The sequence below is a fragment of the Mus musculus genome, chromosome 4 (assembly GCF_000001635.26).
Source record: "Mus musculus strain C57BL/6J chromosome 4, GRCm38.p6 C57BL/6J".
Classification (NCBI taxonomy): domain Eukaryota; kingdom Metazoa; phylum Chordata; class Mammalia; order Rodentia; family Muridae; genus Mus; species Mus musculus.
In genome coordinates this window covers 3,512,504-3,520,266 of record NC_000070.6, presented here as the reverse complement: position 1 = coordinate 3,520,266, position 7,763 = coordinate 3,512,504, and the positions used below count along the sequence as shown (strand labels likewise).

General features: G+C 42.4%; 1 long non-coding RNA gene across 1 annotated transcript; it reads left to right on the top strand.

The window, feature by feature from the left end:
- The first annotated feature begins 3,674 nt into the window (after nucleotides 1-3,674).
- Nucleotides 3,675-7,519, top strand: LOC108168924. The gene is made up of 2 exons (XR_001784222.1): nucleotides 3,675-3,883; nucleotides 7,480-7,519. It is a non-coding gene; the product is annotated as an uncharacterized LOC108168924 (long non-coding RNA).
- Nucleotides 7,520-7,763: the final 244 nt, after the last annotated feature.

The following is a 7,763-nucleotide window of genomic DNA, read 5'->3' as shown; positions in this document are numbered from 1 at the left end:
GGAACCACCAAACACTCTCATCGATTCTTATGGCAAAGCATTGTATAACATTTTTAGAGGCAGCCTATGAAAATGATCTATTTTAGTGTAATTAACATACACTAAAACAGTGTTGTGTGATTTAGTAAAATACCTATTTAAATTAGTTATCATGTGGGAAAATGGCAAGCACACGGGTGCTCAGCCTGAGGCTAGCCTGAGGTCATGCAGAGGGCAAGCCCCACTGAACCACTCCCCTGCTGCAGCTAGTTGCCAATCTTTAACTTCTCCCAGAGCCAGTTCTGGTCTCTATAAAGGGAGCATCATAATGCTGAGGACGGTGAGTTTCTTCAGGGATTAAACAAGAAACACTAGCACATTATATGTTTAGTAAAATATGTCAGAGGTGCAAATCAGCTTGGACTGCTCAGATTCTGGGGAGCTGTGTGACAAAGCCAGGGTGGTTTTGGCAGGAATCGATTGCTTTGGGGGTTTTCTGGTTCTTTTCTACAGCACAAGGAGCTGCAGGACCTGGTTGGGTTTGTATGCAGGAGCCCAGTCCTGAGCTCTGTGCTTGCGGGCTCAGTCCAGGCCCTGCGGTGTCTTTGGTCTTTCTTTTCACTTTCTATCCACCAAGCAGAATGAACATTTGGTTTTGGGTTAATTGTGGGAAAGATGGGCTGGAGAAATCTTGCTGTGCTGGAACTTACTCTGCAGACCAGGCTGGCCTGGTTCTATACCTGCTTCTGACTCCTGGGATTACAGGCGTGTACCAGCAACATTTATGTATCTGTTTATAATAGCCACCTACCAAATTTACCTGTTTGAAAATTTCAAATCTACAGAAAAGAGAGAAAGGCATGTCCTTTTGAAGATGTCCTCATTTTCAGGAATCTGTATACCATCTCTCTCCTCCAGCTCCCTCTCACTGTGGGGGAAGGATCTGGAATTGCAAAGACGTTAGCCTTTACTCCTGCATGCCTCTCATCCTACATTTCCAAGGTACCTTTATCAAATCTATAAAACTGAGACATTCCTAAGATTGTTGGGACCGACACACTTCCCCCAGACTTTTCTGGCTGTGCACACTGTATCCCCTCAGTCCCCTCCCTGGATTTGGTCAAGGTCCACATGCAGTTCGTGTGTCATTCTAGTCTCTTTCTGCAGGGCTAGGATGGAACCCTGACCCTCACGGGTACACTAAGCTATGTCCCACCCCCTAGTCCCTTTAGTATGGAGTAGTTCTGCCTTCTTTTCTCTAGAGAAGTTCAGGCCAGTCATTTGAGAACAGGACACATTTTAGACTTCTCCCACCTAATCTGTCTTCTTCCCCTCCCATGTTTTCTACAAACTGTTGTCTTAATTCTACTCTAGAGACACTTGTAAAAAAATTAATAATTAATTTTTATGAGACAGATTTGAACACTGTGGATCAGGCTCTATCTTTCTATCTTGGCCTTTTGAACTTTGAGATTATAGGTGAGCCACCATCCCTGCTTCTAAACTGCAGTTTTGGAAAGGGTTGTCTAGAGTTTTTTACCACACATGCTGTCTCACATGAAAGCAGAGTCTAAGAAGGGTTTCATCCTGTCGTCCCTTCTGATGCTTCTTCTCAGCAAAGATCCACACGGTCTGTCAGCACAAAACTTGCCATCTGCAGTGGTGCACCTATGCCTTCTCTCAGTTGCAGGCTTTAGTTGGGTGTGACTGCTCACCTGTAATCCCAGCTTTCAGGAGCCAGAAATGGCAGGCCACTGTGAGTTTAAGGCTAGCCTTGAGGATAGAGTGAGTTCCACACCAGCCTGGAAGACAGAGTAAAACCTGGCAAAAAAATTTTTTTTTAAAGGAGGAGGAGGAGAGAAGGAAGGAAAGGAAAGGAAGAATGGGTCTTGAGCCCTGCCTGGAGCAGCAGTACTGTTTTGGTGTTAGGAGCAGCATGGCAAACTTAGCAGTAGGGGTGGGAGGGCTGGGGGTCCTGTTGGGGTCTGAGAAGCCCACTCTCTGGAGCTTCTGCATGCTCAGGGATACAGGGCTTTCCTGTCACCACGTATAGGACATCATCATAAGGCATGGTCAGTTGGACAGCAATGTTGGGAATGGGTAAAGTGAAGAACAGACTGGGGAACAAAATTATGCTTATTTACAGATCAACTCAAGAAAATCTCCATTTCAGAAACTTAGGCTATGAAAAGAAGAAGAAAGTCTGTTTTGAAGTAAAATGCTCACTTCCCCTTTGTTCTGAGAACTACTGCTTGCCACTTTGCTAGTTTGAGAAAGGAGTGGCTGTCCTTCTGAGACTTCTTACCCAGATTGTTGAAGAGATGAAAAGGCTCAAGTCCCCACAGCTAGCCAAAGCCTGTAGGGGCAGGACAACGTCCCGAGCTACACAGGTTCCACTCCTGCTGCCTGCCACATAAGAAACTAGGGAGCAGAGGCCAGGATTTGAATCATGAGGCACACATTATTCAGTGAGCTGGTGGTCTCAGAAGACAGTGGGTTAATTAACATCCTGGAAAATCTCTTCCATCTGAAGATCTCCAGCCAACAGATTGTAGAAATGGGGTTAAACAAAGGTAGCCAGTCACCCAGAGCTCAGTCCTGCTGCACTGGTCCAGTTGGCAGCCAAGTTCCTGAGATATCAGTGAAGTCTCCACCTCTTGTTCCCATCTCCACCCATTCTGCGGCTGTTTGCGACCCACAGGCACTTCTCTCTCTCTCTTTTTTTCTCTTTTAAATGTTTTTTTGAGATTGTAAGATATAGATAATTTTGGGCACTTTCTCAAACAGCAAGTCAAATTAGTTTCTATACACTCTTGTACTCCTTTGGGGGCATCAGGTCTCAGGTTGGGGGTTAAAACTGAGCAAACAAACCTCACCTCTAAGTTCTAGCTGTAGTCATGGCTTGTAGGTGATGTCACTGTGTCTTAAGTTCAGCCACCTTTTCTGGTTTGCAGGCTCAGATATCTTAATAGGGAGCCTAGCACACTGGATCATCTGAATTATCCTTCAAGCAACTTTACTCTCAGACCTGTGTCTCTTTTATTTCCAGTCTTGACAGAGGTGCCGCCATTTTGTAGTTTCCCAGGCCCCACACAGTAGACTCCAGCTGGTGAAGCCTCAAGTCCTTTATCTCTCCCTTGCACACTCCAGAAGGGATGTGCCAGTTGTCTTTAGGGAACACAAACGAAACTGATATTGTCATACTCACCGTGTTCCTCTCTCTCCATCTCTGACTCCCAGCCTTTCCTGCCTGCTCCTTCACTAAAGGGCTACCTCCTCTTGCACTAGTTCTTGGGACCAGATTATCCAGGGTCACAATGGCTGCATCTGAAAACTCTTCTCAGAGCCTCTTTGCCGATTTGGTACCAGATTTAAATCTGTCTCATCTCACTCCAGGAGCTTCCTGGAGCAGCCCTTTCTCTTCTTGCCTGAATTAGAAGTCTTTTCTTTTATTGGGACTCATGTCCTGTGTCATAGATTTGCCAGACCATACTCTAATGCCGATTCTCATTTTCTATAGTAGGAATTGTGTTGGGTTGTTGTAAAGGTGACACTCAGGAAGGAATTTTAAATAAGTGAAACAAGGAGCAAATGAACAACTGAGATATCCTACTTTCAAACAGCATCCACCTTTGAGAGTATTAACTAGTGTGTAACAATGAATAAAAGCACATTCTTTTTGCTCTTCTTTAACACAGAGATTTGAGTGGCTTTCATCCAATTCTGATTGATTAAAAAACAATGCCATTGCTTTTCTATTCCAACAGGAAATATGGGATGTATTAAATCAAAAAGGAAAGACAATCTCAATGATGATGAAGTAGATTCGAAGACTCAACCAGTAAGTAATACTGACCGAACTATTTATGTGAGAGATCCAACGTCCAATAAACAGCAAAGGCCAGTAAGTAGACTAGTCTCAGGGGAGAAATCCCACAGCAGGATCGGAGCATGGCTGTGCAGCCTAAACCCCAATCTTTGCATGCCATATATATATACACATATATAAATTGATTACAGAGACCCCCAGATAATTTTATATGCTTTATAACTTAATCCTTGAAAATGTGTAGAGATTTTAGGGATAATCTGGCTACTTACTAGATGATAAGTAGATCTTGAGTTGCATTTTCAAGTACAGAGAAAAGTATCTTTAATGCTGCTAATGAAAAGACCCCAGACCTGTGTGACTCAGGATAGATGTTCTGGGGACCAAGGATTTTCTGGATTTAAACCAGAATCTAAAACATATGCTAGCTAGTGTGTCTTTGGGGTATTACAATTTATTCTTTACCTCCTTTTCTTCAACTGATTTAAAATAGTACAAAGACATTATGATGTGTTACAGTGGAGTAAAGGTTAAGAGAAAGCATGTCTGATTCTGCCTCAACATTTTATACAGGTGTCTCCATTAGAAACTTTATGAGTGATGTGCCACCTGCTGTACTTGGAAAAGAAGTGATGCCAAATCTTAGGGACATAGGGGAACTCAGAACTTAGGATAGCTATAACCAAATCTGCTTTACTTTGGAGCTTGTAACCTGGCAAGCAATTTCCCATTGGATGTCTGTATGCATCCCCTTACCCAGTTTTCCTTTTTTTTTTTTTTCTTTCCTGAGACAGGGTTTCTCTGGCTGTCCTGGAACTCACTCTGTAGACCAGGCTGGCCTCAAACTCAGAAATCCACCTGCCTCTGCCTCCCAAGTGCTGGAATTATAGGCATGTGCCACCACCGCCCAGCTCCATTACCCAGTTTTAATGGACTGTCTTGGCATTTAAACTGAAAACAAGCTATTCAAGTTTAGCCCAAATGCCTTTATTATCAGTTTGGCAGGCATGGTGGTATACACCTGTAATCACAACAAGTTGGCAGCAGAGGCAGGCAGATCTGTGTGAGTTTGAGGTCAAGCCTGGTTTACATTGCAAGTTCCAGGACAGCCAAGGAAGGCTATAGAGTAAGGCCCTGTGTCAAAAAACAAAACAGAATTTGCAGTTTCTCCAGTTTGCCCTATGCTTTTAAATGGCTTGGCATTCTAGAGTACATTGTCATTGTGTAGTGCTGCCAAAGGCTATTGGCTAGTCCATCACCCTTAGCTATAACCTATCAGAACCAACTATCATCACTTAGACTGCTAGGTCAGAGTTAAAGAGACGTGATGATTGATGACTTCACTGTGCTATTAAGTTCTTTTATATAGTTCTTGTGTATAGATGCATTATCAATATATCATGTAAAATTGAACATAGAGGAGTTGGAGAGATGACTGTGATTATGAGCAATGGCTGCTCTTCCAGAGGACCTGACTTCAATTTCCAGTGCCCGCATGTCAGATCACAACCATCTGTAGCTCCTGTTCCAGGGCATCTGACACCTCTTCTGGCCTCTGTCTGTACCATGCACACACATGGAGCACAGATATTCGTGTAGGCACAATGCCTATCTTATACAAATGAATTTGAAAAAGAAGTATAGAAAATGTATCAACACAAAATGAATAAGATTATTAAGAGTACTAGTAATTTGGTGATGCTGAATACATACCAATATAAAATTTAAAAGCAATTTATATAAATATGGATATAGAGTTATATTCTTAAACAAATGTGATGAATGGAAGGAAATGTAAGAGTAAAGAAAAGGCAAAAGGTAGTTTTCTTGTAGACTTCAAAGTTCTATTTATTTCTTGTAGCAAATGCTGCAGTTTTTTAACGTACTTTAAAAACCTAAAAAATTTTTTTTGTTTTGTTTTGCTTTTTTTGTTGTTTGCTTGGATCTGGTTTTTTATTTTGATTTGATTTGTTTCATTGGTTTTTGTTTGTTTGTTTTGTTATTTTTTCCAGGTGTTATTTATTTAGGAAAGCAAAGGAGATCAGTTTAAAAAAAAAACTCAAATATTCAGTGTAAAAAAGATTACAAGTAGATTGGAAAGCAACAATGAGTGTATTTAAAATCTTTCAGTTCCTTGATGCTCACCAGAAAAAAAAATAGTTTAGGTCTCCTGTGGCCATAGGTGCTCTCCATGGGCTGCTTAGCTTGGCCTCATCCTATGACCATAAGCAAGACTCTCAGCCTTTGCACATGTGAAGAATATATGCTCCCAGTTGACTACAAAGGGCTCTACAAGGAAGTGAAGTGCAACTGTTCAAGAGAGAGCTAGAGTGATGTCCTGAAGGCCACATGTACGTGTTTTAGTCTTACAAAGGTGTTTTAAGATGTGCTGGAGACCTTTAGGGCACATATCTCAGGACCAGCGTAGCCAGTCAGCAGGTCGAATATAAAAATGTGCTTTGCTGCATTGTAGACTAATCTCTCTAGTATTCGCAAATCAGCTTGCTGCTTTCAAAATTATTTAATTTCTTATCTAATTGTCTCCTCTAATTCATATAAAATAGAATGTCATTCTTAATTATGCAACTGTAAATGACTAAAACAGCAATATACAACTGCTTTAAGTCTTGAATGTTAGTATGGATCCATGATTGCCCACACCTTCAGTCCCTTCCCTCAGTGAATTTGAGATTTCAGGGGCTCACTTTCAGTAGAAATTTATATTTTAGTATAAATCACTTTGACCGTGTTTTATTAAACACTCACCAAAGTGTTAGTAGCCACTCAAGGAGAAGCAGAGGGATAAGGTGGTTTAAAATCTGAGCCCAGGCAGGGCATAGAAGGCGTCACCTTAGAAGAGGTCACCAGGCCTTACATACCCCCAGCAGTGCTCTTGTGTGGAAATGGTTTAGAATAGAAGGTACCTCGTGTGATGCATCCAGCTGCTGCCATAACTGGGGGTTATCCCTGGCCCTGGACAGAGTCACTGTCAGACAAGAAAGCCTAACTCGGTTGAGCTTATGTTTATCTGTTAGTGACAGGTCTGATCAAATGTTTAACTAAGTTTAGGAAACGTGAAGATGGGCTGCTGACAACCTCTAAATGTCGCCAGGGTCCTGTCACTCTTGTGTGTGCTTGTGCTGGCCCTTCCTAATGTTTGGTTTCCATAACTGCTGTGCCTCCAACATTTAGTTCTTTCTAGGCACATTGTACCAAGGTCCTACCCAAGCAGAGAGCTTATGGAATGCCCCTCCCCCCTCCATCTCAGAGGGCTGTGAGTCTAGAAGCAGGGACCCCACTGGGCAAACTGCCACCCCAAAATATTAGTCTTCTGTTAAAAACATGAGAAACAATCCTTGTACACGGGTCGGCATCTAGACCCATCTCGGGAAGCCCTACCCACTCAGTCTGCTGACACAAACCGAGGGCTACATGTCCAGGAAAAGCCCTGAAGCTGACTTGCAGCTAGGACCGTGCTAATGACATCATCAAGCATGAGAGCCTAGCTAGGAGCCCTGGCATCACCCTGTAGGGTTTTTCTGCTTGGCTCTTCTTTCTCATTTCTTGGCTGCACATCTAAACCTCACTTGCTGCTGTTAGGAAAATGATATGCATGCGAGAAGAAAACTATGATCATGACTTTTGTTCCTCTAACAAATACTCTTCCATAGGTTCCTGAATTTCATCTTTTACCAGGACAGAGATTTCAAATAAAAGGTATGTTTCCTAACCAACATAATTCATGTTTTGTTTGTCATTGCGGAAAAATACACACAACACAAGTTTATCACAGTTTCAGTCACTGTTTTCAATGTCAAGTTCTGAACAGGAAGTACACATTGCTGTGCAAGCGTCACCAGTGTTCATCTCAGGAGGTTTTCAGTATTCCAAGTGGAATGCTGTCATTAAACACTCACTCATTGCTCTCCTTTCCCTTCTGCTCTGGGCAGCCACC